The sequence below is a fragment of the Carlito syrichta genome, unplaced genomic scaffold (genome assembly GCF_000164805.1).
Source record: "Carlito syrichta isolate Samal-C Ts95f unplaced genomic scaffold, Tarsius_syrichta-2.0.1 Scaffold109649, whole genome shotgun sequence".
NCBI lineage: Eukaryota > Metazoa > Chordata > Mammalia > Primates > Tarsiidae > Carlito > Carlito syrichta.
The window spans coordinates 59,441-73,113 of NW_007053745.1; the positions used below are offsets into that span (position 1 = coordinate 59,441).

General features: G+C 49.5%; 1 pseudogene; it reads right to left on the minus strand.

Annotated features, from left to right (window-relative positions):
• Positions 1 to 2,139: 2,139 nt before the first annotated feature.
• LOC103271153 lies at positions 2,140 to 2,896 on the minus strand (annotated as a pseudogene).
• Between the last annotated feature and the right edge of the window lie 10,777 nt (positions 2,897 to 13,673).

The window sequence follows — 13,673 nt, forward strand, 5'->3', positions numbered from 1 at the left end:
GACCTGCAACAGTGCCCAGCAACCCTCCTGCTCCTGATTTAGCTCTTGCTTCCATCCTCCTCAAAGACTCCTCCACCTCCTGGACTCTGACAGGTGGGCCAGCCCAGGGGTGTGCTGGCAGATGCTTGACATCTCTGGGGTACCCAGGAAGAGCCCTGACTTGTGTTTGCTCATTTTTGTGGTGTAAGTATTGCCACGGGAGCCTATTTCAGGTTACCTAAATGACATCAATTAGCCACCAGATAGATACAAAAGATGTAAATAGCCTTAAGAGCACAGATAATAGTAAAAATGTAGTGAAAAAATGAGGAAGTGGTGAGTTCTGGGTGTTTATCTTTTAAGATAAAATGTATTTAACTAATTTTGCATGGCTTACTTTTTGTGATAATTGTATATTTATGGCCAGGTGTGAAGGTGTGGTTGCTCACACCTTTAATCCCAGCATTTTGGGAGGTTAAGGTGAGAGGATTGCCTGAGTCCAGGGGTTCGAGACCAGCCTGGGCGGCATGGCGAGACCTTGTCTCTACAGTAAATCAAAAATTAGCCAGGCATGGTGGTGCACACCTGTAGTTCCAGCTACTTGGAAGACTGAGACAAAAGGATTGCCTGAGCCCAGCAAGTTGAGGCTGCAAGTAACCATGAGTGTGCCACTGCATTCCAGCCTGGACAGCAGAATAAGATTCTGACTCAAAAAAAAAAAATTGTATATTTACATGTAGTTGTACGAACAATGCAGATAGTTCCCTATGCCCTTCAGCCAATGATAACATCTTATAAGATCATATCACAGCCAGGAAATTGACATTGATGTAATCCATCAAGATGACACAATTCTAGAAATGTCCTTGCTCAGATTTCACATTTTACATGTACTTATTTGTATATGTCTGTGTGTGCGAGTGTGTGAATTCTATGCAATATTATCACATGTGTAGACTCCTGTGAACTCCATAGTCAAAATCCAGAACATTCCATCCCAAATGTCCCTCCTACTACCCTTCTGTAGCTACAGTCACACCCCTCCACCCGCTACCCAACCCCTGGCAAAGAGTAATCTATTAATCTCTATCATTATGTAATTTCTAGTATGCTTTATAAATGCAATCACATGGTATGAAACCCCTTAGGAATGTAACTTTTAATTAAACTTTTAATTTTTGAGAGAATTGAAGATTCTCAGGGTGTCGTAAGAAATTGTGCAGAGATATCTTGTACCTCTACCCCGTTTCTCCCAGGGGTAGCATCTGGAACCATATTGCAACCAAGATATTGACGTTGATACAGTCAAGATATAGAACATTGCCATCGCCACAGAGTTCCCCCCCATGGCTCTTCCACAGTCACACACTTCTTTGCTCCTTCTATCCCTGACACCTGGCAACCACTAATCTGTTTTCTGTTTCTATACTGTGTCATTTTGAGAATGTTATATAGATGAAATCATACATTATGTGATCTTTGGGAATTGGTGTGGATGTGTGTGTGTGTGTGTGTGTGTGTGTGTGTGTGTGTGTTTCAGTTGGTGTTATGCCCTGGAGATTCATCCAAGTTGGTGCCTGTATCAATAGTTTCTTTTTCTTGTTAACCGGGTGTGGTGACTCATATCTGCAATCCCAGCACTTTGGGAGGCCAAGGCAAGAGGACTACCTGAGCCCAGGGGTTCGAGACCAGCCTGGGCAACATGGCGAGACCTTGTCTCTACAATGAATAAAAAAATATATATATGATGCGCACATATAGTTCTGGCTACTTGGAAGGCTGAGGTGGAAGAATCACCTGAGCCCAGCAGGTCGAGGCTGTGGTAGCCATGAGGGTGCCACTGCACTCCAGCCTGGGCAACAGAGTGAGACTCCGACTGAAAAAAAAAAGTTTCTTTTTCTTGTTGACTAGCATTCCACAGCATGGAGCTACCACCATTTGTTTAACCATTCACCCATGGAAGGATATCTGGATTGTTTTCAGTTTTGACCCATTATACAAAGCTGCTATGAGCATTCATATACAGGCCTTTGTGTGAACATTAAATTTTCATTCTCTGGGATAAATGTCTGAGAGTACAATTGCAGGGTCATATGGTAAAGGCGTTTAATTTTTTTTTTAGTTGAACAGTCATTTTATTGCTTGATTACATAGACAAATTTATGCAACGAGGGCAGAGGCTGTGGATGACTCATATTTCCAATTTGGGGGGAGGACTCCTTGGTCTTGTAATATTGAGCCAACCAGTGAATTTGATTCTCTACCAAAATCAGGCAGAATTCAGCATCCTTGTCCCTTATTGTTCCTCTCAAGATGCATTCGAACAGTAACTGCTTTCTTTTTTTTTTTTTGAGTTGGAGTCTCACTCTGTCGCCCAGACTGGAGTGCAGTGGCCACTCCCAGCCACCGCAGCCTCGACCTGCTGGGCTCCGGTGATCCTTCCGCCTCAGCCTTCCAAGTAGCTGGAACTACAGGAACGCGCTACCACGCCCCACTAATTTTTTGATTTATTGTAGCGATGAGGTCTCGCCTGCCCAGGCGGGTCTCGAACCCGCGGGCTCAGGCAATCCACTCACCTCAGCCTCCCAAAGGCGTGGGGTTACAGGCTGAGCCACCGAGCCTGGCTAGTAACTGCTTTCTTAATCAAATGTTAGAGATCCTTGGGAAGATCAGGAGCAAGCCCTTTCAACTTAAGGATTCTCAAGATTTTATTGCCTGTCACCAAGCGTACTTGTGCCACACTGTGCGAGTCCCTCAGGATCACACCGATCTGTGGGGGAGTCAGGCCCTTCTTGGCCAGTTTGCAAATCTGCTTCTTCATGTCGTCAGATGTCAACTTCAGCCAAGTGTGGATGCTGCAGCAATAGGGCAGTGCTGATTGGGACAGGCCCTTCCCAGGAGCATGCATGCGATCCATGATGGCAACAGTTGGGTGCAGAAAAAGGCATGTTTGACTTTCTTTATAAGAAACCGCCGTACTCTTTTCCAGGGTAGCTGTACCATTTTGCATTCTCAACAGCAATATGTGAGTGAAGCAGTTTTCTGCATCTTTGACAGCATTCAGTGTTATCGTTATTGTTTTGTTTTAGTCATTCTCGGAGGTGGGCCATGATATCTTACTCTGCATTTTCCTAATGTCTAATGATGTTGAACATCTCTTTTGTGTGTTGTTTGCCATCTGTGCATCCTCTTCGGTGAAAAGTCTGTTCATGTCTTTGGCTCATTTTCCAATTGGATTGCTTGTTTTTTCCACTGTAGAGCTTTGGTTTTGTTTTTGAGTTGGGGTCTCACTCTGTTGCCCAGACTGGAGTGCAGCAGCACGATCACAGCTTACTGTAGCCTCAATCTCCTGGGTTCAGACAATCCTTCTGCCTCAGCCTCCTGAGTAACTGGGACTACAGGTGCACATCATCACACCCAGCTAATTTTTTTTTTGTAGAGGCAAGGTCTCACTATGCTGCCCAGACTGGTCTTGAACTCCAGGGCTCAAAGAATCCTCCTACTTCAGTTTCCCAAAGTACTAGGATTACAGGTGTGAGCCTCTGTGCCCGGTCTTACTGTTGAGAGTTCCTTATTAGTCTAGATACCTATGCTTTACATTTGTAGTTTGCATCTATTTTCTCCCAGTCTGAAGCTTGTCTTCTCATTTTCTCAAAGGTTTTTCATAGAGCAAAAGTTTTTAGCTTTCATCATGTTCAATTGCTCCAAAAACATTTGTTGAAAAAGCCATCTTTTCTCTATTGAATTGCTTCTGTACCTTTGTCAAAAATCCATGGGGCATATTTATGCAGCGCTATTATAATTTAATTATTAATAATAGCTATGTTTAACAACCAGTTCACAAAATTCTTAGAAATTTAACAATCGACTTTCTGAAAGATTCTAACACATGCTTGGTCACCCTCCCTCCCAATATTGCCTACAACCTCTGTATTTGATCTTGTCCCCTGCTTCAGTGGCAAAATAGAAGCCATGTAAGAATTCTCTTTCCTCATCTGGATCTACAAACCTACGATAGGACCTACAGGTTTAGAGTGCACTGCATAGGCACAGACAATTACACAGAGACAGAGTTTGCAGCAGAGAAAGAGTTTAATGATCACAGGGTGCTGAGTGAGGAGCTGGGAGGAGACCCTCCAATCCGTGTCCTCCAGGAGTTCTGGGCTGGAATTTGAAGGGGATCATGGAGGGTAAGGGACAAAAAAATTGGGGTCATTGATTCGTAGGGGGAAGGGGCATGAAGTCATCAGGACAAATGGCATCCTTTGGTGAGTCAACTTCTCATGGGGATTTTCAGATCAGCTGGCCTAAGTGGGGACCCTCATACCAGCCGACATCAGTAATCTCACTGGTGTGTAGGACCTGAAAGAATATCTCACATACAAGATTTCATGTCTCCTAATGTTTAAGTTGTTATCTATAGAGCAGGTAAAGTAAGTTATAATCTTGTAACAGGACCTACACAATTCTGAGGTCTTGGGTACCAAACAGTCATGGGGAAGGCACCCAGAGAGCAGCTAACCTAATACTTCATGTGCTGCAGGCTTGGCTTATTTTAGTTTTCCCCCTCCCCTTTTCCCCGATTAATCTTATGAAGTTTATAGGGACAGTTTCAAACTCACACATTTACCTACCCATCTCATCCCTGTCCCTGCCTCCACCCTCCTGCTACAAAGGGAGAAACCCATCCCTTCTCCCACTCAAGACCAGAGCACCTGGTGCTCTAAATTCTGGCCTTGCCCACATCCTTAGAGCCCTCAGCTAAATGTTTATCTCTCCTGCTCTCCGGGTTCAGAAATCACACAGATATGCTCCCCTGACGGCTCACCACTCCCCTCCAGCTCCCCTCTCACTCCCCCATCACTTCTCCCTTTCACAAACTTGTTCCAAGATCCAGTTTCCGCTTCTCCCTCTTCCACTCACCCTCATCTGTCCACTCCCGTCTCCCTTCAGTCCAACCACAGTGCTAAGCCTGTCCACCTCACCTATCCCTGTATCCCCAGAGGTGTTCCACACAGCTTGGCCACCATGTTCTCAAGACATTCCCTCCCAGGGGCCCCGCATCCCCCTCCTGGTTTCTGTTTCTGTCCTTGTCCCTCACTCACTGGGGCTCCCCCGGGCTCTGCCTGGCCCTCTTCCCTCAGTACTCTTGTACTGCCCCCACCCCCACCCCATTTTCCCAGGGCAGAATGATAATACCTGCTGGCTCCTGCTGGGTCTTCCTGCTTCCCTGGTACTGTCTCCTGAGCACCACCCCGGAGCAGACCACCTCCTCCTCAAGTCCCCTTGGGTATCTTGGCCACACCTCCAACTCCCCCAGCCCCAGTGATGGAGCTCAGCCTCTCTTCCTCACTCCTCCCCCAGCTTCCCCTTTCTAATCACAGGCCCTAGTCCCATCTGCCCAGTCACCTTCATCTCCTCCCTCTCCCACCCCATGGCCCCCACAGCCACCTACACTGTCCATTCTGCTCCTACCTTGCCTTGGTTTTGTTTTTGTTTTGAGGCAGGGCGTCACTCTGTCACCCAGGTTGGAGTGCAGTGTTACCATAGCCTCCAACTCCTGGGCTCAAGTGATCCTCTTGCCTCAGCCTCCCGAGTAGCAAGGACTACAGGCATGCATCAACATACCAAGCTAAGTTTTTTTATTTTTGTAGAAATGAGGTCCTGCTTTGTTGCCCAGGCTGGTCTCGAACGCCAGACCTCAAGTGATCTTCCTACCCCAAAGTGCTGGGATTACAGGTGTGCGCCATCTGCCTCTCCTTTGACTTCTGCTTTTCTCCTTCCCTGCTGCCACTGGTTCTGGTCACCACGATCCTTCTTCCAGACCATGGCAGTGGCCTTCTGATGGGTCTGTCTGCCCCCAACTCAGGGCATCCCCCACACAGCAGGCTGAGTGACCTGCCTGGAGTGCAGGTCTGCCCATGTCACTTTCTGGTGTAAACCTCCCACTGGCTTCTACAGCCTCAGAATCAAGGTCATCTGAAGGTGGCCCTGCATGGGCTACCAGGCCCAACTCTCCCTCTCATCCCAAGGGAGCATTCAGTTACTCAGTGGGCCTTGGGGCCTCTCTCTCTCTTTTTAAAAAACTGAGATAAGGGAGGGGAGAGGACACTGCCCATACCTCGCCCTAGCTTCTCATGGTTGCCAGCAATCCTTAGTATTCCTTTGCTTGAAGCTGCTTCACTCCACTCTCTGTCTCTGTCATAACATGACCTTTTCCCCTGGGTGTTTCTATATCTTCACATAGTATTCTTATAAGGACAACATAGCATCCTCCCCCAATCCAGTATGATCTTATTTTAACTAGTTATATCTGCAAAGACCTTATTTACAAAGGAGGTCATATTCTTAGATTCTGGGTAGACATGAATTTTGGGGCCACATTCAGCCCAGAAAACCCCCCAGATACCATGGGCAACCACTAATTTATTTTGTCTCTAGCTTTTACTACTCTGAGCATTTTTATGTAGGGTTTTGAATTTTGCATTGAAAATATGTGGCTCGATTTTTTTTTTTAGGTCAAAATATCCATTTATCATATTATAATATGGTTATATTAATTGAATGTGATAATCTCCCATGTGGACTATACAGCATTGTGTAACATATTTTAAGGACACTAGCCCTTATTTTTAGACTGTGTTAACTGACTAGAACACGATAATAAATATGTGGACAGTTTTGATGTAAAAAAAAATTGAGTTAAGGGAAGAGGGAGGGCACATGGCACCACAAAGTATACCTGATCCTAAACCAGAGGAAGCGAGGACCAGCTGGAGACCCAAACTTCACCTGATGCACCTAATCCTGACTTGTACCCCACATGTCAATAATAAAATAAAGAGAAAAAATTGAGATATATGATGGGAGACCCCCAGAAACATGGAATTATCTTTTGGATGGCGGGCCCATTGTAGTCCAGACTTCTCTCACCAGGTAAGTGTTCTAGGAACCCACGGGCATCCGTGTACCAACTAGCGTTGTTGTGAGAGGCTGCGTTCAGCTTCAGTGAATTTTGTTTTGGCAGTTCAAAGCATTTGGCCATTTTGTGATGGGTGATTGATGAGTGCACCTGCCCACACCATGTGAGTGTTCAGCAGTTTTTGATCCCAAGTGGCAGGACCCCTGTGCCTCAGCCTCCCTCTTCACCTCATCTCACCTCAGCGACTTTTTTGTTTCCCTAGATTAAAAAAGTCCTCCAAGGGAATGTTTTGCCCATGTGGAAGAGGTGAAACAAAAAACGGCAGAAGCACTAAAGGGCATCCAAATGGATGAGTTAAAACTCTGTTTTGAGCAGTGGAAAAAACACCTTGATAAGTGTTTTGCATCAAATGGAGAGTACTTTGAAGGCGACTGAAGTTTAAACAGGTAAGAATAAATATACAGTTTTTTATAAACAAATTCCGTGGTTTTTTGTGTCCTCCCTTATAATTCACATACTATACAGTTCACGATTTTAAAGTGTAACATTGGGCGGGTATTATCAGACTCACAAGACTGCGCAACAATCAGCACCATCTAGTTCCACATTTTTTTTTCTTTTTATTGTAGACATGAGGTCTCACCAAGTTGCCCAGGCTGGTCTCAAACCTGCGGGCTCAGGCAATCCACTCGCCTCAGCCTCCCAAAGTGCTAGGATTACAGGCTGAGCCACCGAGCCCGACCTAGTTCCATATTTTTATCACCCTGAAGAGAAACCTGTAACCATTTGCAGTCACTGCCCTTCCCCACCCCCATCCTAGCAACCAAGCATCTGATTTCTGTCCATTTTATATAATTCTGAACATTTTATATAAATGGAATCATGTAACATTTGTGTCTGCCTTCTTTCGCTTTGTGTCTGCCTTCTTTCGTTGGACATGATGTTTCTGAGGTTTCAGGACCCTCTCTTGCCCTGGGAACTTGAAAAACACTGTTATGCCACCCCCAGCGACCTCCCTCCAACCTTCCACCTGGACGACTCCTGTCAGCTCTTGGGTCTCAGGCGACCCCTTCTTTGGGGAGCCTTTTTCTGACCCAGACTCCTGGCTCCCAGGCTTGGTTGGGACTCCTACTAAAATGTATGCCACAAGTGACCTCATCCCAGCATCACCCTCACCTCATCAAGTCATTGTTACTAATCTAATTTGTTCTCCTGCTTAGACTGTACATCCGGCAGTCCTGTTCATTCCCGTCCCCTAGGGCGTTGCAAAGGCCTGGCACCTAAAAGGCCCTTAATAACCATGTGCTCCAGCCTGGGCAACTTGGCGAGGCCTCTTCTCTACAATAAATCAAAAAATTAGCCGGATGTGGTGGAGTGTACCTATATTTCCAGCTACTTGGAAGGCTGAGGCTGAAGGCTTGCCTGAGCCCAGGAGGTCGAGGTTGCAGTGCCACTGCACTCCAGCCTGGGCAACAGAGTGAAACTCCAACTCAAAAATAAATAAATAAATAAATAACCATGTGCTGTGTGAAAAAAGTCAATCCCGATCTGTTGGCTCTTGGACAGATCAGTTGAGGAATTCAGCAGAGGCACCTTGAAGCCTCATGGTGTCATTGCTCATTCTTCCTGCCTTTCTCTTCTCTGATATGGAATAGGATTAGGGACATGTAGGGAAGGACTTTGACAAGTGAAAGGGTAAACTGAAGCAAGGTGGGCCAGTGCCATGGAACTAATGCAAGATTGCAGCAGAGTAAAAAGTAAAGTTTATTATCTACTTTCCATAGACAGAAAGGCGCCTGCACTCAATAGGCAAGTGTGGCATCGAAGGACTGAGAACTGGGTATATTTAAGGGCTCTTGGGACAAGGGAGGGTTGAGCTTGGAGGGGTCTGGGCCAAAAGGAATGTCCAGGGCTGCACTCTTTGATGTTGATAGTAGCCCCAGGAGTCTTGGATCTTGACATCGCCAGACACCAGCATCTCATGACCTCAGGTGGTGGATTGCAGGTCATCATAGAATGCTGATAACAATGTGTTAGCCAGGCTCGGTGGCTCAGCCTGTAATCCCAGCGCTTTGGGAGGCTGAGGTGAGTGGATTGCCTGAGCCTGCGGTTTGAGACCCGCCTGGGCAACTCAGAGAGACCTCATCTCTACAATAAATCAAAAAATTAGCCGGGCGTGGTAGCGCGTGCCTGTAGTTCCAGCTACTCGGAAGGCTGAGGTGGAAGGATGGTCGGAGCCCAGCAGGTCGAGGCCGCGGTGGCCGGGAGCGGCCATTGGACTCCAGTCTGGGCGACAGAGTGAGACTCCAACTCCAAAAAAAAAAAAAATGTGTCAATACAAATGCCTGGAAGAAAGACTATCAGGAGGACTGGACGTGCTCAAGGGGTTTGAACAATCACTGATTTCTAAGGCTTAACCCTGGAAAAACTGGTTCTGAGAAAGGCGATTTTTTTCCTGCTAATGATTATAGGATGAGAAGAATACACAGACTGCTCAGCAAGGCAAGTCAGGGGTCAAGCTAAGCAAAATGGCTGTGCTAAAACTCAGTTTATAACCAAGTTTATTCTGAGTTTTCAGGGTTCCTTCCTTTGGTTTTTGTTTGAGTTGGAGTCTCACTCTGTGGCCCAGACTGGAGTGCAGTGGCCGCTCCCGGCCACCGCAGCCTCGACCTGCTGGGCTCCGGCGATCCTTCCGCCTCAGTCTTCCGAGTAGCCGGAATTACAGGCGCACGCTACCACGCCCGGCTGATTTTTTGATTTATCGTAGAGATGAGGTCTCGCCTGCCCAGGCGGGTCTCGAACCCGCGGGCTCAGGCCATCCACTCACTTCAGCCTCCCAAAGGCGTGGGATTACAGGCTGAGCCACTGAGCCTGGCTGGTTCCTTCCTTTGAACAAAACTCTGTATCTCAGAGAATCTGGGATAACAGAGTGGGGGCAGGAACCTGCCAGCCCTGAACTGTATGGGATTTTTGTTTAGTAGAGGCAAAGTTTGAGGGCCCAGGCCCTGAGCTCTTGAAGCCTGCCTGTGCTGTGTCTGTTCTTGTCTCCCCATCTGCAGCGCTGGAGGAGAAGGGAGTGTCCCGTGTGTCTCCGGTGGAGTCAGCAGAGACAGAAGACTTTGGGGCTTTCAGTAAGAGTACCCTGATGCCACCTGTGCTTCTGTGGTGCCAGGACAAGGTTCTTCCTGGGGTCTGGCATTCTACAGTAGAGTTTTTATCCTTCCTGACATACTGGTGCCACTGGGGCTGCATGGTAGTGTCCCAGGAGGAGGACACTATGTGCCCCAACAGAGACATATGCCAGGGCCCAAGGGGGAGAGGATGGAATCCTAGAAACTGGGCTGAAGACACCCTGAGTCTTCCACTCAAAAGGCAGTGGCCTCCTTGGGAAGGCTGACCCCTTTGCAGCCGACCCCACCAACTCCCACCGAGGCCTGCGTCTGCTCTCTGTGTCAGCAACAGGTCAGAAAGCAAAGCAGAGGGCCTTATTTCCAGAAGGTTCAGTTGATGGCTCATTTAGGCCTTGTCCATTGTCATCCAGCTCTATCAGATGATCACTGGAGGGTGTTTCCAACAATGGTGTAAATGCTGCCCAAGCAGACCTCAACGGCGGGGGTGAGGGCGAGGGATGTCAAAGATCTGCGTGTTTTGTCCATAATTCACTCCTGAGGACTGACATTCTCTCCGCTAACTCTCGTTATCATGGGGTGAGCTGGCGTGATGACCCCTATTTTACAGATGAGTGTTTGGCATTGCCTGAGACTCTTGGGATTCGGCTGGGAGCAGAATCTAGACTCCGAGTCCTTTCAGGACCCTCCACCCACCCTCCACGTTGGCTATGAAACTGGATGGACTCAGACTTCAGGCAGGATGCCTCATCTCCCTGGTGGGCCAGAAACAGGGCCTTGGGAAGAGGTACCCAGCTGCACGAGTCCCAGCTGAAAAAGAGCTTGGGGACATCCCTTGCAGCATCTAAGACGGCAACTTCGGGCAAGTAGCTCACCTGGGTGGGGACTGTGGGAGGGGCATGTGAACTTGGACAGGCTGGAGCCCTGGGAGAGGAAGAAGGAAGAGAGACCCTGGGTGAGTGTGCCCAGAAGGATGCAGCAGGAATGAGGGCCACCTGGGGCTCCCCCAGAGCTGGGGGCTGTGCTGATGGTTCTGGAGAGGGAATATCTAGGTAGAGGAGCAGTCTGCGGATCCAACTTCTGGCTGTCTGCCCTGATGAGACGTGCAGGGCCTGCGGGGCTAGGATTGCCAGATTTAGCAAACAAACAAACAGGACACCCAGTTAAATGTGAATTTCAGAGGCGGAAGGATCGCCGGAGTCCAGCAGGCGAGGTTGCGGTGGCCAGGAGCGGCCACTGCACTCCAGTCTGGGCAACAGAGAGAGACTCCAACTCAAAAAAAAAAAAAAAAGTGAATTTCAGATAAACAATGGGTCGTGTTTTAGTATAAGCATGCCCCAGATAAACAGCAGGTACATTTTAAGTATATTTCCATTATTGCATGGAATATGCTTACACTCATGTAAAGTTCAGACAGCTAGACTGTGCAAGCCTGACAGGACAGCAATTCATTTAAAGGAAGGAATCATGACTGGTAGATGTTTTTAAGGCCTGAGTGCAGGGTCATATTTTTGTGGGCCAGGACCTCCCAAATATTTCCTTCAAATCTTAATGCTCAGATGAAAAATTACTGGTTTGCTATGCTTAGATTATGTTATTATTATTGCTTGGGTTGGCTGCTGACAATAGCAATATGGTTTGATAATATGACCTAGTCACAGGATCATAGCATGAAGTGAATTAAACGCAAAGCGGTTTTTGTTAAAAGGGCCGAAGTCATCCAGGTGCGATTAGCTGGGAGGAAGGAAGCCAGAGAAAGGCAGGGCGCCAGGGCCCACCATCCAGTGCCAGCCCTCTGACCAGTGCCCTAAGACCAGGCCCTTGGGGGTGGCCGTTCAGGTACCTTGGCAGAAAAGGGGCCCAGAAGCGAGGGTCCCCGCTGCCCAAGGCTGGCTGGGGCCACTGGGCGGTTGAGGCAAGGGACCCGCGGCTCTCCCCTGTCGCCCCATCTGCTTCACTGGGCTCAGCATTGCTGGCTCAGGCGAAGAAGGAAAAAGAGGATGAGGGAAAAAGCCAACAGACAAAACCAACAGCAATCAAAGGAAATTTGCTGAGCCGGGGGAACAGCCTCCCAGCCCCAGCGCATCAGCGAGGCTCGCCGCCCGAGGCAGGGCCGAATCCGGCACCCGGGAGAGGCCCCAGCCCTGCTCGACCTGCCCGAGGAGGGGGGCTGGTGACCCCCGCTCACGCTCTTTGGCATAGGGTGGGCTCCGTAAAGAGTGGGCGGTTGTTGGGGGGGTAGTCATGAAGGCACGTCCTGTAATGACACATCTTTCCAGAACAAAAAGAAGGAACACAAGCAGCTCAGTGGGTCGTGCAGATTTTTTTTTTGGGGGGGGGAGGCGTCTCCATTCTATCCTGGCAAGATTCCCACCCCCCTTTCCTGGGAGAATCTGAGTGGGCAGCCAGCCCTCCCACGTCCACCCTCGGGGGTTCCACAGGCATCGTCTCATTCTGGTCCCACGGTCCACCCCGAGGACAGGCACCGGTACAATGCCCTGAGCTGGGAGAGGTTGCGTGATTTGCCCAAGGTCACACAGCCTCACTTGAACCCCGGGCGTCTGCCTCCAAACCCAGCTTTTGACCCGACCCTTCCCGCCCCCCACCCCACCCCCAGCCCCGCGCTGGACCCAGATAGGCTTCAGACTCCACAACGCTCTGGACAGCCATGACCAATATGGATCTGAGTAGGTGCCGGCCATAAACCCTGTTTCCCAAACGTGTTCTATCGGCGCGTTGGCGCAGAGGCAAAGGATTGTGGCTGCGGGTGATGGGACTGGGTGTCGTCCTACTTGCTACATTTATCTATGGAACCATGGCATAGCAGATCTGGAACAGACGCGAGCAATGGAGTCTAGGCTGCAGTTGTTCAAGTGGGGGAAACTGAGGCCCAGAAAAGGGAAAACGTTGGCCCAGGACCACACCGCGTCAGGATTAGAATCAGGCGTCTGGCATCCCAGCGGGTGTTGTGGGGGGGCAGGGGGGTACGGGAGGGAGCCTTGTTAACGCTCCCCCTCCTCATCCCCAGCCCAGCCTGGAAAGCCTTGCCCGGAGACGGAGTCGCTGAGCCCCGGGCTTGCGCTTTTGCCCGCCCCCGGCAGCCGCGTCGCGAATCAAGAGGCAGAACCTGGGCCCGAGGCCTCGGGGCGGGGCGGGCGGCGGACAAGGTCAAGTGCGCGTTCCCCAGCGCCGGCGTGGAGGACAGCGCCGCCTGGCGGTGGAAGCCGGCGGAGGGCACGAGGCGGCACGGCTTGGACCCACGCCACGGCGAGGAGAGGACGGGCCAGCGTGTGCGGAGTCGCCACCAGGCTCTGGGCAAACGTCGGGGTTCGGTCAGCGTCAAGACCCACGGTCCGCTCCTCGGGAGACCCGGTTCTCTCCAGCTTGTTTTATTTTTATTTTATTTTATTTATTTATTTTTTTGAGTTGGAGTCTCACTCGGTCGCCCAGACTGGAGGGCAGTGGCCGCTCCCGGCCACCGCAGCCTCGACCTGCTGGGCTCCGGCGATCCTTCCGCCTCAGCCTTCCAAGTAGCTGGAACTACAGGCAAGCGCTACCACACCCAGCTAATTTTTTGATTTATTGTAGAGATGAGGTCTACGCCAAGTTGGCCAGGCAGGTCTCGAACTCGCGGGCTCAGGCAA